The sequence below is a fragment of the Eleutherodactylus coqui genome, chromosome 13 (assembly GCF_035609145.1).
Source record: "Eleutherodactylus coqui strain aEleCoq1 chromosome 13, aEleCoq1.hap1, whole genome shotgun sequence".
Taxonomy (NCBI): domain Eukaryota; kingdom Metazoa; phylum Chordata; class Amphibia; order Anura; family Eleutherodactylidae; genus Eleutherodactylus; species Eleutherodactylus coqui.
This window is the reverse complement of record NC_089849.1, coordinates 119,838,005-119,857,827: the sequence shown is the minus strand read 5'-3', so window position 1 is coordinate 119,857,827 and position 19,823 is coordinate 119,838,005.

Here is a 19,823-nt window from a genome sequence, read left to right as displayed (position 1 = left end):
ACCAGCTGCCTGCTTCTGCTGTAAATAGTTCTTGCACAATTTGGAGGTGTGTTTAGGGTCATTGTCCTGTTGTAGGATGAAATTGGTTCCAATCAAGCGCTGTCCACTGGGTATGGCATGGCGTTGCAAAATGGAGTGATAGCCTTCCTTATTCAGAATCCCTTTTACCCTGTACAAATCTCCCACCTTACCAGCACCAAAGCAACCCCAGACCATCACATTACCTCCACCATGCTTAACAGATGGCGTCAGGCATTCTTCCAGCATCTTTTCATTTGTTCTGCGTCTCACAAACGTTCTTCTTTGTGATCCAAACACCTCAAACTTGGATTCATCCGTCCACAACACTTTTTTCCAGTCTTCCTCTGTCCAATGTCTGTGTTCTTTTGCCCATCTTAATCTTTTTCTTTTATTGGCCAGTCTCAGATATGGCTTTTTCTTTGCCACTCTGCCCTGAAGCCCAAAATCCCGCAGCCGCCTCTTCACTGTAGATGTTGACACTGGTGTTTTGCGGGTACTATTTAATGAAGATGCCAGTTGGGTACCTGTGAGGCGTCTGTTTCTCAAACTAGAGACTCTAATGTGCTTATCTTCTTGCTTAGTTGTGCAACGCGGCCTCCCACTTCTTTTTCTACTCTGGTTAGAGCCTGTTTGTGCTTTCCTCTGAAGGGAGTAGTACACACCGTTGTAGGAAATCTTCAATTTCTTAGCAATTTCTCGCATGGAATAGCCTTCATTTCTAAGAACAAGAATAGACTGTCGAGTTTCAGATGACAGTTCTCTTTTTCTGGCCATTTTGAGCGTTTAATTGACCCCACAAATGTGATGCTCCAGAAACTCAATCTGCTCACAGGAAGGTCAGTTTTGTAGCTTCTGTAACGAGCTAGACTGTTTTCAGATGTGTGAACATGATTGCACAAGGGTTTTCTAATCATCAATTAGCCTTCTGAGCCAATGAGCAAACACATTGTACCATTAGAACACTGGAGTGATAGTTGCTGGAAATGGGCCTCTATACACCTTTGTAGATATTGCACAAAAAACCAGACATTTGCAGCTAGAATAGTCATTTACCACATTAGCAATGTATAGAGTGCATTTGTTTAAAGTTAGGACTAGTTTAAAGTTATCTTCATTGAAAAGTACAGTGCTTTTCCTTCAAAAATAAGGACATTTCAATGTGACCCCAAACTTTTGAACGGTAGTGTATATGCATGGGGACATATACAAATACAACCATGCATATATTTGCCCTAGTATTGTCCATTATGGGCCTCAATTTCATATTGGACGTGTACATTATAAAACACAATGAGTCACACATTGTTGTAACCATGCTTCAGCTTGAATGAATTCTGCGTACATTTGTAATGCGTGCTTAGAAGATTTTATCAGCGATCCAGACATGCTAATCTATTAGCTCATTAGAGTGGATGTAAACTTCCCTACTATATGACCGCTGCGCTACGGCATCGGCGCATGCGCAGTAGTTTTTTTGAGCCCGTATGGGCAAATATAAATCTCTCGGAGTATGGCCGCTGGGCTGCGCTGTTAGCACATGCTCAGTGATCCTTTTGAGTTTGTTTGGGCCAATGCTTAATTTCCTACAATATGGCCGCCGAGTTGTGTCATTAACGCATGCGCAGTAGCGCTTTTGAGTCTGTTTGGGTTATGGTCAGTTTCCCAGTAACAATATATATATATTTTTTTTTAAACTTTATCTTTTGTCTTTGCTGCTCGTTTGTTCATGTTTATTCTCCAGCTGCACTGCATGATCCTGGCCCTATGACTACCTTTGTGGGATGGGTGTGAACCTACCCTGGAATTTTGATTGGTTTTGTGTGTTATATGTGGGGGTATTTAACTAGGGGGGTTGGTATGCTGCTTTATGCTTGACAAAGATCCTGTGTGTGTAGGATCGAAACGTTGCAGCTATGCTTTTACCATTGAGGAATAAAGTGCTGTTTTATTCATAATTAACCCCTGGAGTGCTGATTCAACATATCTTGTAAGGATTTCCGGCTTCTTCCGGTCTTTGGGTCCAGACCTTGGCTGTCGATCGTGCACCCTGCAAGCCTGTAAGTGCTACAGTATATTGGTTGGAAGTGCTGTTCCCCTTCTCATCTCTTTCTACATGTTTTTTATTTGCTTGTCTGCACTAGCTACCTACTGCAGTATTCTCTTGGCCAAACTCCTTTCATTCTCTCCCTCTAGCTCTCTCCCCTGCTAACTCTCCAGAACCACTTGTTCATGGTTACTCACACTTTGATGTTCCCCTTCCCATCACTCTGGCTTTCTCTTTGCTAATCCCTGGCCTCTCTCAAGCTTAAGCTTAGCTCTGGACTTGAAAGACTCAGTAAAAATGTTTTCCTGGTTCCTCCCTGGTCTCTATCTCAGGCTTCCCTGGACTAGACTCACTTAAGTACACCCACTCTTTCCTTTTATACTGTCACACTAACCCAGCCTAACAAGGGATTCCACCAATCACAGGCCCTATGCCCCAGGTTAAACACTCCCTTGATTGTTGTCAGGCTACCTGGACACACCAGGGGCTAAAGAATATTTCCAAAACAAATAAGTGGAGAAATATGAATAACATCATAACCTTTTGCACATAGCATACATCAGATTAGACCTGATCTTAAGAATGTGATCAGCACAGTAGCCAACTTTGGAGTATATATATGCTAGAAATCACCAAATCCTTGGGGAAGGAATAGGGGAGGTGAGTTTGCTGTATAATTTTCACCTGCTGTATAAAAATTCCAGGAAAGGGGGGCGGAGCCAAGCAGGAAATGTGAGTAGCTGTGTGAGACCGAAGCTCCACTGACAATTACCAGCAATCCATCCTGTGACCAGGCTTACCTGGCAGAATCTGCAAGAAGAGGACTCCTCTGGTAGCTGAGTGGCAGTAGGGAGTGCTGGAACAGCCACAGACCATGGCCCGCAGGAAAGACCAGGAGGGCAGTGGAGGAGTAAGCAGTCGACAAATCCAAGATGGCCCCGCCATGCATGCAAAGAGAGTGCTGAGAGGAGACCAGACCCCGCACTGACATGAGCAGGGAAGCAGCATCCAAGCTAGCCTGTTATGCAAGGGGAGACATGCTGCCTGAAGCAGGCTCAGGCAGCTATCAGAAGCTACAGGAGAGCCCTGAGGAGTCAGTGAGTCCCTCTGCAAAAGACATAATATGGGAGATGGAGGGAGAGTGGGAAGAGAGGCTGCAAGCTGGAGGAGCCAGTACCAAGGCACGTGCAGGGAGCTTACAGAAGGACAGTATATACAGTATAGAGCCCACAATACAGAGTTTCATTAAAGCTACAGTCAAAGTCCCTGACACAGCAAAGCCCACAATGCAAGGCACTGCTGGAAATGCTGCCAAAATCTATGACATAGCACAGCCCACAATGTTAGGCAATGCTGGCAATACTGTCAGAGCCTATGACATAGCACAGCCTGCAAAACAAATTATTTGGGTAGCTACTCCTGCAACCCCTGACACAGTGGAGCCCACACTACATGAGATCTTGGGAGCTATTACCAAGTGCTCCAGTACAGTGCAGGCCTTGTATCAGCAATTTGGCACTTTACAAGAGCATATGGGGCTGCTGAGACAGGACGTGCAGAAAATCTCGGAAAAAATGACTGCGGCGGAGGGCAGAATAAGTGACTAAGAGGATAAGGTGCTACCTATACAACGTGAAGTGAATAAGAATGCGCAGAACATAGCATCTTTACCCACTAAAGTTGGAGACTTAGAGAACCGCTCCCGCAGGAATAATGTCCGCATTGTTGGGCTGCCAGAGAAAATGGAGGGCAATAACCCATGTGATTACTTTGAAAGCTGGATACTGGACTTGTTCAGTAGAAACAGTTTAACACCAATGTTCGCAATAGAAAGGGCCCACCGAGTCCCTGCACGGCCTCCCCCTCCAGGGACCCCTCCCAGACCAGTCCTAATAAAACTTCTGCATTTTAAAGACCGGGACTAGAGATGAGCGAGCATACTCGATAAGGCAAACTACTCGAGCAAGTAGTGCCTTATTCGATTACCTGCCCACTTGTCTCTAAAGATTCGGCTGCTGGCAGGGGGCGGGGAGCGACGGGGTAGAGCAGGGAGGAACGGAGGGGAGATCCCTCTCTCCCCCCCGCTCCCCCCTGCTCACCGCTGCGACTCACCTGTCACCCGCGCCGGCAGCCGAATCTTTACAGATGAGTGGGCAGGTACTTGAATAAGGCAATACTCGCTCGAGTAGTTGGCCTTATCGAGTATGCTCGCTCATCTCTAACCGGGACGCCATCCTGCGCGGCGCCAGAGAGAAAGGCGATATAAGAGTCAATGGCGCCAGGATCTCCTTTTTTCCTGACTTCTCTGTAGAGATTCAAAAGAGAAGGGGTACTTTTATGCCTGTCAAAAGGCGACTGCATGATCTTCGCAAACCATATGCCATGCTGTACCCTGCCAGACTACGCGTAGTAGCAATGGGAGAGGCACAATTCTTCGACAACCCATGCTCAGCGTCAATCTGGCTGGATAGAAATGAAGCTGCACTACGAAATGCCTTGCGCTCACCGCGCCAATCTGCAGAACCCATCCATAGAGCATGACAGGAGAGGAGTCTTCTACAAGATGCTGATTAACACCTGGAAAAATATGATCGGAGTGAGGAGTCGATGGTATAGGGAATAAAGGGTGACGAAAAGGCTATTTAAGGAAGCAAGTTTCATCTGTTGCCTCTACTGTTTGCTTCACATCCTTATTTTTTAAGTTTAGATTGTTTTGATATTACACTTCTGATCAAGCCGCCATTTTTTGCTGTTTGGTGGACTGATGCCCCGGGCTGTGAAAATTTACACAGATCAATAAGTTTTATGTGGAGAATGTCTAAAATCTGTTCTGTGTGGGGAATGTTTTTGAGGGAAATGTTTGAGTTTGTTGTTTGTCTCTCTTGTACTGCTGCTGACTGCTGTATGGATGTACTGTTCCGCTGTGGGGGAATGCTGGAACTCTGGAGTGCCGCTGGACTCTTGACTGGAAAGAAGCCTTTTGTTCATACCCACATAATGAAATATGGCTGATACATTTACGGTCATGTCATGGAATATCCGAGGTATGGGAGATCTGGTGAAGCGTTAAGCGGTGCTTCAGACAATTAAGCAATATCACCCTGTGATTCTTTGTCTGCAGGAGACACCTTTCACAGGATACGCCCTCCTCCTTTAAAGTTGGGTGGACGGGGCATGGCTTCCACTCAGTGTATTCCACGTGTTCCAGCGGAGTTAGTATCACAGATCAATCCCGTTTGTGACTTTTACACAGAGGGTAGATGCAGAGGGTCAATTTGTCTGTCTCCACTGCAAAATATTTAACTATTTCTGTCTATTAATTTCAGTATATCTTCCACCTCCCTATAGCAGTGTGGTGATGAGGCAACCTCTGGGCTTCATAGCGGAAACACCAGATGTCCCCGTCTTGATGGTAGGAGACTTCAATTCGGTAATCGACCCCTACTGGGATAGAGTGAGAACACAGGGACCACCACATAGGGGGGGTCTGACATCGCTAGGTTGTTTATTAGAAGAGACACTCTTACAAGACGTGTGGCGCACTCGGAACCCAGAGGTCAGGTACTATTCGTGTCATTCCAGTACGTACCAGACTCTCTCATGAATTGATTTGGCAATAGGCAACAAAATTGTTGTACAGTGAAGTGTGTGTGGTCCGTTACCTTCCTAGGGTGCTATCTGATCACTCCCGGATGCAAATTGTGGTGAGACACTCTGGGAGTGGTGCACCTACCCACCCCTTATGGAGGTTTAATACATATTGGTTAAACATAATAGGACATCAAGACCTGGGTGAAACTCTGAAGGAATATTTTGAGTTGAATGCAGGCTCTGCAAATATTACGGTACAGTGGGAAGCAATGAAGGCTTACTTTAGAGGTATCCTCCTGCAGCGGGTGACACAAATGAAGAGAAGACATAAAGAGCGGGGGCAGAAACTGAGAGAACAACTGATGGACAGTGAGGCCAGATTTGTAGAAGTGGGTACAGTGGAGGCGATAGAGCAGTGGAGGACGGCCCAGGAAAAACAGAATTTATACACACTACAGACAGCGGCACATAAACGCAAATTTAAAAAGCAGGTCTACTTTGAGGAGGGTGAGAGAGCCAGGCATATGTTAGCAGTGATTTCTTAAAGGGGTTGTCTCATGAAAGCAAGTGGGGTTATACACTTCTGTATGGCCATATTAATGCACTTTGTAATGTACATTGTGCATTAATTATGAGCCATACAGAAGTTATTCACTTACCTGTTCCGTTGCTAGCGTCCTCGTCTCCATGGATCCGTCTAAAATCGCCTCTTCTGGCGATTTTAGACGCGCTTGCGCAGTCCGGTCTTCTCCCTTCTCTTGGGTCTCGGCACGAGCGGAGTTCGGGCTCCGCCCCCTTCTACGCGTCATCGCGTAGCTCCGCCCCGTCACGTGTGCCGATTCCAGCCAATCAGGAGGCTGGAATCGGCAATGCACCTCACAGTGAAGATCCCGGCGGCCATCTTACTAAGGTAAGTAAGAAGAAGGAAGAAGTCGCCGCAGCGCGGGGATTCGGGTAAGTACTACCCGGTTTTTTTTTTTAACACATGCATTGGGTTTGTCTCGCGCCGAACGGGGGGCCTATTGAATAAAAAAAAAACCCGTTTCGGCGTGAGACATCTCCTTTAAGCTCAGAGAGATTCCACCTACATCACAGGGATGAGAAACGAGCATGGTATGCTGGACACTGATTCAGCAGCAATTAGGGAAACAGTGAGGCTTTATTATGCTTCCCTGTACTCCTCCAGGCTCCATAAAACGCAAGCACAGATCACTCAGTACCTGGCAGACATAGACCTGCCGAGATTGACTGACAAACAGAAGGAGCTTTTAGACTCCCCAGTGGAGCTGGGGGAGTTGCAGGAGGCGTTGGAATCTATGCAGAATAGTAAATCACCAGGAGATGATGGGCTCCCAGCTGAGCTATATAAACAACTAGCTGATATACCCGACTTCGCCTGAGTTAATTTGCTACTGGTGTTTATCTGGTGTTCACACGGAAATCTTATGAAGTCGTGGTTACTTTAGAGATACTGAGGAAAAACATATGTTCACCATTTTATGTAGTTCTCTGTGTCACCCAGGAAACACCACAGGAGGTAACCATGCGACGATTCCTTTATATAAAATGACATCAGGAAGTGAGAGAATTAGATTCCATACGTAAAATGTGGACGCTAATTCTTTTGCGCTTAGAATTGAACAATCGAGTTAGGACCAATTAGCTTTTCCTATTTATGACATAATCAATGCTCGTGCCAAATTTCACGTTTCTGTGACACTGGAAAGTGAGAAAAATACATTCCGTACGAAAAAATTTTGATGCTAATTCTTTTGCACATAGAATTGAATAATCACATTGGGACCCATTAGTTTTTCCTATTTATGACATATTCAATGCCCGTGCCAAATTTTAAGTTTCTATGTGAGAAAATTGGATTCCGTACGTAAAATTTTGACGCTAATTCTTTTGCGCATAGAATTGAATAATCGAGTTGGGACCCATTAGCTTTTCCTATTTATGACATAATCAATGCCCGTGCCAAATTTCGAGTTTCTATGACACCGGGAAGTGAAAGAATTAGATTCCGTACGTAAAATTTGGACGCTAATTCTTTTGCGCATAGAATTGAATAATCAAGTTGGGACCCATTAACTTTTCCTATTTATGACATATTCAATGCCCGTGCCAAGTTTTAAGTTTCTATGACATTGGGAAGTGAGAGATTTAGATTATGTACGTTAAATTGTGACGCCAATTCTTTTGCGCTAGAATTGAATAATCGAGTTAGGACCCAATTTCTTTTCCTATTTTGGAGATAATCTATGCTCGTGCCAAATTTCACGTTTCTATGACACCGGAAAGTGAGAAAATTAGATTCAGTGAGGGCTTTCAGCTTTATATATATAGACTAGCTGATATACCCGACTTCGCCCGAGTTAATTTGGTACTGGTGTTTATCTGGTGTTCACACGGAAAATCTTATGAAGTCGTGCTTACTTTAGAGATACTGAGGAAAAACATATGTTCACCATTTTGCATAGTTCTCTGCGTTACCCAGGAAACACCACGGGGAGGTAACCATGCGACGTTTCCTTTATATAAAATGACATCAGGAAGTGAGAGAATTTGATTACGTACATAAAATTTGGACACTAATTCTTTTGCGCTTAGAGTTAAATAATCGAGTTAGGACCCATTAGCTTTTCCTATTTATGACATATTCAATGCTCGTGCCAAATTTCCCGTTTCTATGGCACCGGAAAGTGAGAAAATTACATTCCGCACGTAAAATTTCGACGCCAATTCTTTTGCGCTAGAATTGAATAATCGAGTTGGGACCTATGAAGTTTTCCTATTTATGACATAATCAATGCTCGTGCCAAATTTCACGTTTCTATGACACCGGAAAGTGGGAAAATTACATTCCGCACGTAAAATTTCGATGCCAATTCTTTTGCGCTAGAATTGAATAATCGAGTTGGGACCCATTAGCGTTTCCTATTTTTGACATACGCAATACTCGTGCCAAATTTCACGTTTCTGTGACACCGGAAAGTGAAAAAATTACATTCCGTACGTAAAATTTTGACGCCAATTCTTTTGCGCATAGAATTTAATAATCGAGTTGGGACCTATGAACTTTTCCTATTTATGACATGATCAATGCTCGTGCCAAATTTCACGTTTCTATGACACCGGAAAGTGAGAAAATTACATTCCGCACGTAAAATTTCGATGCCAATTCTTTTGCGCTAGAATTGAATAATCGAGTTGGGACCCATTAGCGTTTCCTATTTTTGACATACGCAATACTCGTGCCAAATTTCACGTTTCTGTGACACCGGAAAGTGAAAAAATTACATTCCGTACGTAAAATTTTGACGCCAATTCTTTTGCGCATAGAATTTAATAATTGAGTTGGGACCTATGAACTTTTCCTATTTATGACATGATCAATGCTCGTGCCAAATTTCACGTTTCTATGACACCGGAAAGTGAAAAAATTACATTCCGTACGTAAAATTTGGACGCTAATTCTTTTGCGCATAGAATTGAATAATCGAGTTGGGACCCATTAACTTTTCCTATTTATGACATAATCAATGCCCGTGCCAAATTTTAAGTTTCTATGGCATTGGGAAGTGACAGATTTAGATTATGTACGTAAAACTTCGACGCCAATTCTTTTGCGCTAGAATTGAATAATCGAGTTGGGACCCAATTACTTTTCCTATTTTGGAGATAATCTATGCTTGTGCCAAAATTCATGTTTCTACGACATCGGGAAGTTGGAGAACTTTTGGCGACTCAGTCAGTCTGTCAGTGAGTCAGTCAGTCAGTCAGTGAGGGCTTTCGTCTTTATATATATAGATATGCAGGGGTGCTGCTACCAAAACTACTAGAGGTAATATCAGAGGCGGACAGACAAACAGAACTGCCAACATCCATGAGAAATGCAATTATAACAATTATCCCCAAAGCAGGGAAAGACCCACTCCTGCCGGACTCTTATAGGCCTATTTCACTGCTCAATGTAAATGTGAAACTCCTAGCAAAAGTCTTGGCTAATCGACTCTCACAGGTGGTTACGGATCTTATCCATCCTGATCAAGGTGGATTTATTCCAACCCGATCCACAGCGATTAACATACGGAGATTGTTTCTTAATCTTTAGCTGCCAACGGATAATATAGGAAGGAGGGTAATATGCTCCTTAGACGCTGCTAAAGCATTTAACAGTGTGGAGTGGCCCTTTTTGCGGGAAGTACTGAACAGGATGGGGTTTGGACAGGCATACGTGAGACTCGTATAACTTTTATAATAGAGATGAGCGAGCACCAAAATGCTCGGGTGCTCGTTGCTCGAGTCGAACTTTCCGCGATGCTCGAGGGTTCGTTTCGAGTAACTAACTCCATTGAAGTCAATGGGCGACTCGAGCATTTTTGTATATGACCCATGCTCCACTAAGGTTTTCATTGGTCAAAATCTGAAAAACCCAAGAAAGTGATGAAAACGACACAGAAACGGATAGGGCAGGCGAGGGGCAACATTCTGGGCTGCATTTCAGGTTCCCAGGTCCCACTATTAAGCCACAATAGCGGCAAGAGTGCCCCTCCTAACAATTTTAATTCGGACAAACCCTCATTAGCAAGGCACACCTTAGCTAAGCACCACACTACCTCCAACTAAGCACAAGCAGTGCCTGCGGGACACACCGCTGCCTCTTCTCCTGGGTTACATGCTGCCCAACCCCCCGCACGACCCAGCGTCCACAGCGCACACCAAAGTGTCCCTGCGCAGCCTTCAGCTGCCCTCATGCCACACGCTGGCTGCATAGCCACACCACCCACATGTCTATTTATGTGTGTCTGCGATCAGGAGGAACCAGAGGCACACACTGCAGAGGGTTGGCAGGGCCAGGTAGCGACCCTCTTTAAAAGGGGCGGGGCGATAGCCCACAGTGCTTTACAGAAGCAATGAGAAATCCAATCCTGTGCCACCTCCGTCAGGAGCTGCAAACATGGGCATAGCAATGGGGAATCCATGTGCCACACAGTATTCATTCTGTCAAGGTGTCGTATAGCTCAATCGACACTGCAAGGGGAAAACCATCTGCGCTTTGCCCCCTACCCAAGTCAGTCAGTGTCTTTGTGCCAGACAGGTCAAACACCGTGATGGGAACTAAGTTTGCACCAACACCATAGGTGGGTCCTAGGAAACCCAAGACATGAACAAAAAATTGATCTGAGCGGCCAAACATGGCAGACGTGCAATGCGCCCACGACATAGGCCTCGGCCCACAGCTTCAGCAATCCTAGGCAGGAAGCGGACTTTCACTGCACCCAGGACATAGGCCTCTGCACAAACCCTCAGCAATCGCGGGCCTACAGCGGACTCCAATGGTAGCGTAGCTGTGCAGGTCTCATTAGCGCTGTATTGCTCCTGTAGTTTGTCCCAATGCAGTGCCCCGGATAGTAGAGCTAACGTCAGATTAAATACAGGTGGGCTTCGGCCCACACTGCATGCCCCAGTCAGACTGGGTTTTTTTATAAATAGTCACAGGCAGGTACAACTCCGCAATGGGAATTCCGTGTGCACCCACAGCATGGGTGGCTCCCTGGAACCCACCGGCGGTACATAAATACATCCCATTGCAGTGCCCTGGACAGCAGAGCTAACGTCAGATTAAATACAGGTGGGTTTCGGCCTACACTGCATGCCCTAGTCAGACTGGATTCTCAGAGGGTAGGCAGTTAGAGTCAAACTAAGTAAATTTTAAAGCCCAATTCACAGACGTGACTTATATTAAAACTCAAATTTTAATAGGATACGATTAAAAAGTGAAAAAAGGGCACAACACTGACAAACATACAAAAACAAAAAACCAGGTGAGATAAGCCACGAAAATTAGTGGTATTCGTAGCGACCTGGATTATGACACTCAATGAGTGTTTCCAGAACACTCCACTGGGACAAGAATCTAAAAGACCCCAACAGAGCGAGAGTGGAAGTTAAACGAGCTCGTTCACTTATGGTAGTGCAGGAGCCCGAATAGGGTTTTTGGAAATTTCTAAGCTCCACTCCGTCTCTGTAAAGAGATGTATTGAACAGGTATCTATTTGCAACGAACGAATGTCGCTCGATGCAGATTATGATTTATATGTCCTATCTGGACACAATTTGGTGGGGTGTAATAGTATAATCACCCAACACCAATATTTATAAATCACCTGTATATAATAAAGAATACTTCAGGTCAGTTAGAAATCGATATATTGTACTGGTAGTGTTTCTTTTCTTCAGATGTTTGAGTAAAAAACTCTAGATAACCAAGAAGAAATATATGTACGATTGCACTTTATTCCTCTATATACCGAAGGGAACTGAGTATTGATGATACAAATGATGGTAACTGCTTTAAGCAGTTAATGCGTGAAAATAGTACTTTAGACTCTACGCGTTTCACCACATAGTATTTGTGGATCATCAGGAGATATAGTACTCAAGCTATAGATAACGAATTTGTGTGTAATCGCAAGAAGATGAAATTGTATCACGTCACAGAGTATCATGAAGGATTAACAACTGAAGTAGGTGATAAACTCTCAGTGTCGCTTAGAAATAGGTCACTTAAAGTGAGTGACCTATTTAAGGAGTCCTAGGAGATGAATCCTAACTCAAAGATGCCAATAGTTCCTGCTCTTAACCGAGGTGATATGAACTATTTCTAGATCAGAGGGACTATAGCGCGATAGTCTTGCCGTTTGAATTATCAAGCGGTCTGATAATAGCAAAAGTGAAGCATTAGGGGGAAGACAACAATATGTCTCTGTTAGCCCCAATATTAATTGAATGTCCCAGACGACAAAAGGAAAGAAACTAATGCTTCAGAATAAGCCTGGAGGCTACCACGATGTCTAAGTCTCAAATCCCAATGATGGATTTTGGGATGAACAGAAGCAGATGCTTCTTATTAGACAAAGTAAGCCTAGAGACTGCCGCAAGATCTGGGTCTCAAATCCCAATGGTGGATTTTGAGATAAGCGGGTTGGTTAGAAACCCCTCAGGTAGTAGCTAATGCCCTCATACAAAAGAAAAAAAGAGCCCCAGCAGGAGCATAGCAGAGAGAGTGACCCGTCGCCTTGATGGTAGGCTAGGGAATAAGTTATTCCCTAGCCTACCATCAAGGCGACGGGTCACTCTCTCTGCTATGCTCCTGCTGGGGCTCTTTTTTTCTTTTGTATGAGGGCATTAGCTACTACCTGAGGGGTTTCTAACCAACCCGCTTATCTCAAAATCCACCATTGGGATTTGAGACCCAGATCTTGCGGCAGTCTCTAGGCTTACTTTGTCTAATAAGAAGCATCTGCTTCTGTTCATCCCAAAATCCATCATTGGGATTTGAGACTTAGACATCGTGGTAGCCTCCAGGCTTATTCTGAAGCATTAGTTTCTTTCCTTTTGTCGTCTGGGACATTCAATTAATATTGGGGCTAACAGAGACATATTGTTGTCTTCCCCCTAATGCTTCACTTTTGCTATTATCAGACCGCTTGATAATTCAAACGGCAAGACTATCGCGCTATAGTCCCTCTGATCTAGAAATAGTTCATATCACCTCGGTTAAGAGCAGGAACTATTGGCATCTTTGAGTTAGGATTCATCTCCTAGGACTCCTTAAATAGGTCACTCACTTTAAGTGACCTATTTCTAAGCGACACTGAGAGTTTATCACCTACTTCAGTTGTTAATCCTTCATGATACTCTGTGACGTGATACAATTTCATCTTCTTGCGATTACACACAAATTCGTTATCTATAGCTTGAGTACTATATCTCCTGATGATCCACAAATACTATGTGGTGAAACGCGTAGAGTCTAAAGTACTATTTTCACGCATTAACTGCTTAAAGCAGTTACCATCATTTGTATCATCAATACTCAGTTCCCTTCGGTATATAGAGGAATAAAGTGCAATCGTACATATATTTCTTCTTGGTTATCTAGAGTTTTTTACTCAAACATCTGAAGAAAAGAAACACTACCAGTACAATATATCGATTTCTAACTGACCTGAAGTATTCTTTATTATATACAGGTGATTTATAAATATTGGTGTTGGGTGATTATACTATTACACCCCACCAAATTGTGTCCAGATAGGACATATAAATCATAATCTGCATCGAGCGACATTCGTTCGTTGCAAATAGATACCTGTTCAATACATCTCTTTACAGAGACGGAGTGGAGCTTAGAAATTTCCAAAAACCCTATTCGGGCTCCTGCACTACCATAAGTGAACGAGCTCGTTTAACTTCCACTCTCGCTCTGTTGGGGTCTTTTAGATTCTTGTCCCAGTGGAGTGTTCTGGAAACACTCATTGAGTGTCATAATCCAGGTCGCTACGAATACCACTAATTTTCGTGGCTTATCTCACCTGGTTTTTTGTTTTTGTATGTTTGTCAGTGTTGTGCCCTTTTTTCACTTTTTAATCGTACCCTAGTCAGACTGGGTCATTTTTTTTTGGGCCATGTATGTGGAACACCATGATGGGAACACTTAGTGCACCCATAGTATGCACCGACCCCTGTAATACTCCTGTAACTAAGGTATACGCACACCCCACTAACAGTTATGTTGCAGAAGTCTAGGGAGACCCTATTAACACTTCTGTAGTTACAGTATAGACGGACCCCAGTAACATTTCAGTAGCTGCAGTATAGGCAGAACACAGTATCAGTTACATTTCAGTAGTAACGGTATCGACAGACCCCCTGTAACATTTCCGTAACAGCAGGATAGGCATAGCCCAGTATTAGTGGGATTTCAGTAGTAACAGTATAGACAGATTGACAACACCTATGTGGAAAAGCTAGTATTTTCTAAGACAAGAGAGGGGCATTTGATTGCAATGAAAAGGATACTCAAGGTACTGAAAGTCTGCACTCCTCCTCATCTCAAGCTGAAATATGGAAAGGCTTCATTCCCATGGTTTCCGTTGTCCATTTCAAAGTGTTAGCAAATTGCAATCCAAGTTTCCGGCTACTACCACAGATCTTTCTTAGGAATTACCAAAGATGATCACAAATAAAGGCCTCATCATCGGTCAGTCCAAAATCATTCAGGGAGTATGTGGTTCTCAGCTGGTCTGCTTCCATTTAGGGTTGGTACCTGCTGCCACTCAGTCCTTTGCCCTGCAGGGATGGTGTGTTCTATAGTCACCTGTATTCCGACCTCAGCTGTATGCTAATCTTTGGACTTAGCAGTACCAACAAGTTTTAAGCCACCAATGCTCTACCAGTCGGCTGAAAGCTTCAGCTAGGGATAACGGAATACTACCGCGGTTGTATTTAGTTGGTTTTCAGGATGTGGCCAGGATTAAGTGGGCCGTGGCGGGGGGGTGGTGGGGGGCTTTCTTATTGTGTCGTTTAAGGTGAAATTCTTGGACTGCCGCCAGATGGACCACTGCGAAAGCATTTACCAAGAATATTTTCATTGTTGGAGGAGGAGGAGGGGGATGTCTTTGAGGCAGCACGTGTCCTGTCCCTGTGTCCGTGGTTATATGCACCTTACCAGTAACCGCATTGGTGGGAAAGTGGTCGCGACTGCAAACCTATTAGCGCAGTTTTATTTCGTTGGTTTTCGGAATGTGGCCAGGATTAAGTGGGCTGTGGTGGGGGGCTCTCTTATTGTATCGTTTAAGGTGAAATTCTTGGACTGCCGCCAGACGGACCACTGCAAAAGCATTTGCCAAGAATGTTTTCATTGTTGGAGGAGGAGGAGGGGGATGTCTTTGAGGCAGTATGTGTCCTGTCCCCATGTCCGTGCTTATATGCACCTTACCAGTAACCGCGTCACTATAAAATTGTCATGCCTGGGGACCTAATAGCGCGGCCTCGCCACCATCATGTCTTTGGCAATCCTCCGTTTCCACAACCCTGTAACATAGCAGTAGCAGCAGTATAGGCAGAGCCGAGAATTAGTAACATTTCGGTGGTAAGAGTATGGACAGACCCCAGTAACATTTCATTGGCAGCAGTAGGGACAGACCCCAGTAACATTTCATTGGCAGCAGTAGGGACAGACCCCACTAACATTTCAGTAGTATAAGTATAGACAGACCCCAGTAACAGTTCAGTAGTATAAGTCTAGACAGGCCCCAGTAACATTTCAGTTCCAGCAGTGTGGACAGACCCCAGTAACATTTCAGTAGTAGTAACAGTATAGACACATCCCTTTAACATTTCCGTTGCAGCAGTGTAAGCTGAGCCCAGTAACATTTCATTTGCAGCAGTATTGACAGAGTGCAGTAACTTTTCAGTTGTAGTAACAGTATAGACAGACCGCAGTAACATATACGTTGAAGCAATATGGGCAAAGCTGCAGATTCACATTTCCCTGGCAGCAGTGTAGGGAGAGCATATTTTTTTAACATTTCAGTAGTAGCAGTATAGTCAGACCCCAGTAACATTTACGTACAAGCAGTATGGACAAAGCAGCAGATTCACATTTTCCTTGCAGCAGTGTAGGGGGAGCACAGCATTTGTAACATTTCAGTAGTAGCAGTATAGACAGGCCCCAGTAACATTTACGTAGAAGCAGTATGGACAAAGCAGCAGATTCACATTTCCCTTGCAGCAGTGTAGGGAGAGCACAGCATTTGTAACATTTCAGTAGTAGCAGTATAGACAGGCCCCAGTAACATTTACGTAGAAGCAGTATGGGCAAAGCAGCAGAAAAACATTTCCCTGGCAGCAGTGTAGGGAGAGCATAGTATTTGTAACATTTCAGTAGTAGCAGTATAGACAGGCCCCAGTAACATTTACGTAGAAGCAGTATGGGCAAAGCAGCAGAAAAACATTTCCCTGCCAGCAGTGTAGGGAGAGCTTAGTATTTGTAACATTTCAGTAGTAGCAGTATAGACAAGCCCCAGTAACATTTACGTAGAAGCAGTATGGGCAAAACAGCAGCAGAAAAACACTTCCCTGGTAGCAGTGTAGGGAGAGGTTAGTATTTGTAACATTTCAGTAGTAGCAGTATAGTCAGACCCCAGTAACATTTACGTACAAGCAGTATGGACAAAGCAGCAGATTCACATTTCCCTTGCAGCAGTGTAGGGAGAGCATAGTATTTGTAACATTTCAGTAGTAGCAGTATAGACAGGCCCCAGTAACATTTACGTAGAAGCAGTATGGGGAAAGCAGCAGAAAAACATTTCCCTGCCAGCAGTGTAGGGAGAGCTTAGTATTTGTAACATTTCAGTAGTAGCAGTATAGACAAGCCCCAGTAACATTTACGTAGAAGCAGTATGGGCAAAGCAGCAGCAGAAAAACACTTCCCTGGTAGCAGTGTAGGGAGAGGTTAGTATTTGTAACATTTCAGTAGTAGCAGTATAGTCAGACCCCAGTATCATTTACGTACAAGCAGTATGGACAAAGCAGCAGATTCACATTTCCCTGGCAGCAGTGTAAGGAGAGTACAGCATTTGTAAATTTTCAGTAGTAGCAGTATAGTCAGACCCCAGTAACATGTACGTACAAGCAGTATGGACAAAGCAGCAGAAAAACATTTCCCTTGCAGCAGTGTAAGGAGAGCTTAGTATTTGTAACATTTCAGTAGTAGCAGTATAGACAGGCCCCAGTAACATTTACGTAGAAGCAGTATGGGCAAAGCAGCAGAAAAACATTTCCCTGCCAGCAGTGTAGGGAGAGCTTAGTATTTGTAACATTTCAGTAGTAGCAGTATAGACAAGCCCCAGTAACATTTACGTAGAAGCAGTATGGGCAAAACAGAAGCAGAAAAACACTTCCCTGGTAGCAGTGTAGGGAGAGCTTAGTATTTGTAACATTTCAGTAGTAGCAGTAGAGTCAGACCCCAGTAACATTTACGTACAATCAGTATGAGCAGAGCCCACTATTAGTTACATTTCTGTTATAGCAGTATAGACATGCCCCACTAACATTTCCGTTGAAGCAGTATGGGCAGAGCCCAGTATTAGTAAAATTACAACAGTATGCACCAACCGAGGTAACATTTCAGGAACAGAAGTATCGGCAGACCGAAGTAACATTTCTGTTGCTGAAGTATAGTGAGACCCCTGTAGCATTACTGTGGCAGAAGTATGGTGTACCGACAGTACAAATGTACCCCACAAAAAATTGGCCATGCCCAACCCAGAGGGCAGGTGAAACCCATTAATCACTTAGCGTACTGTGGCTTAATTTTTAACTAGGCCTGGAGGCAGCCCAGTCAAAATAAAAATTGGTTCAGGTGGAAGTTTCAATGCTTTAATGAGAATTGAGACCGATAAATATTATTTAGAAAAGTTATACGAGCCTTTTGGCCCACAGAAAAATTGCCCGTTCGCGGTGATTACGTGAGGTTTCAGGAGGAGGAGCCGGAGGAGGAGGAGGACGAATAGCATACACAGATTGACAAAGGTCTTTAGGTAGCGCTGCTGTCTGCTGGTGGAGAAGCTGGTGGAAATCCAGGCTTTGTTCATCTTTATGAGTGTAAGCCTGTCGGCACTGTCAGTTGACAGGCGGTACGCTTGTCTGTGATGATTCCCCCAGCTGCACTAAACACCCTTTCTGACAAGATGCTAGCCGCAGGGCAAGCCAACACCTCCAGGGCATACAGCGCGAGTTCGGGCCACGTGTCCAGCTTTGACACCCAGTAGTTGTACGGAGCAGAGGCGTCACAGAGGACGGTGGTACGATCAGCTACGTACTCCCTCACCATCTTCTTACAGTGCTCCCTCCGACTCAGCCTGGACTGGGGAGGTGTGACACAGTCTTGCTGGGGAGCCATAAAGCTGGCAAAGGCCTTGGAGAGTGTTCCCCTGCCTGTGTTTAACATGCTGCCTGATCTCCACGCCTCCCCTTCTACTTGGCCCTCGGAACTGCGCCTTCTGCCACTAACGCTGTCAGATGGGAAGTTTACCATCAGTTTGTCCACCAGCGCCCTGTGGTATTGCATCACTCTCAAACCCCTTTCCTCTTCGGGAATGAGAGTGGAAAGGTTCTCCTCTTACCGTGGGTCAAGCAGTGTGTACACCCAGTAATCCGTAGTGGCCAGAATGCGTCTAACACGAGGGTCACGAGAAAGGCATGCTAACATGAAGTCAGCCATGTGTGCCAGGGTAGCTGTACGCAACATATGGCTGTCTTCACTAGGAAGATCACTTTGAGGATCCCCCTCCTCCTCAGGCCATACACGCTGAATGGATGAGAGGCAAGCAGCATGGGTACCCTCCGCAGTGGGCCCAGCTGTCTCTTCCTCCTCAGGCTCCTCCCCCTCCTCCTCAACGTGCTGAGATATAGATATACTGTCTTCCCCTGCCTCCGTTTCCGACCGCAAAGCGTCAGCCTTTATGCTTTGCAGGGAACTTCTCAACAGGCACAGCAGGGCAATGGTGACGCTAATGATTGCAGCATCGCCACTCACCATCAGGGTAGACTCCTCAAAGTTTCCAAGGACCTGGCAGATATCTGCCATCCAGGCCCACTCCTCTGTAAAGAATTGAGGAGGCTGATTCCCACTACGCCGCCCATGTTGGAGTTGGTATTCCACTATAGCTCTACGCTGCTCATACAGCCGGGACAACATGTGGAGCATAGAGTTCCACCGTGTGGGCACGTCGCAAAGCAGTCGGTGCACTGGCATATTAAACCGATGTTGCAGGGTCCGCAGGGTGGCAGCGTCCGTGTTGGACTTGCGGAAATGTGCGCTGACCCGGTGCACCTTGCCGAGGAGGTCTGACAAGTGTGGGTAGCCTTTCAGAAACCGCTGAACCACCAAGTTAAAGACGTGGGCCGCCACCAGGTTACGGCCGTTGTCACACACGACCATGCCTGGTTGGAGGCTCAGTGGCGAAAGCCAGTGGACGGTCTGCTCTGTCAGACCATGCAACAGTTCGTGAGCCATGTGCCTCTTCTTTCCTAAGCTGAGTAGTTTCAGCACGGCCTGCTGACGCTTGCCCACCGCTGTGCTGCCGCGCGACACCGACTGCTGGCGACGTGCTCCTGCTGACACATCTTGATTACGAGCTAGAGGTTGCGTTGGGGGAGGAGGAGGAGGAAGGTATAGTGGAGGTGGCATACACCGCCGCAGAAACCAGCACCAATCTGGGGCCGGCAATTCTGGGGGTGGGTAGGACATGAGCGGTCCCAGGCTCTGACTCGGTCCCAGCCTCCACTAAATTCACCCAATGTGCCGTCA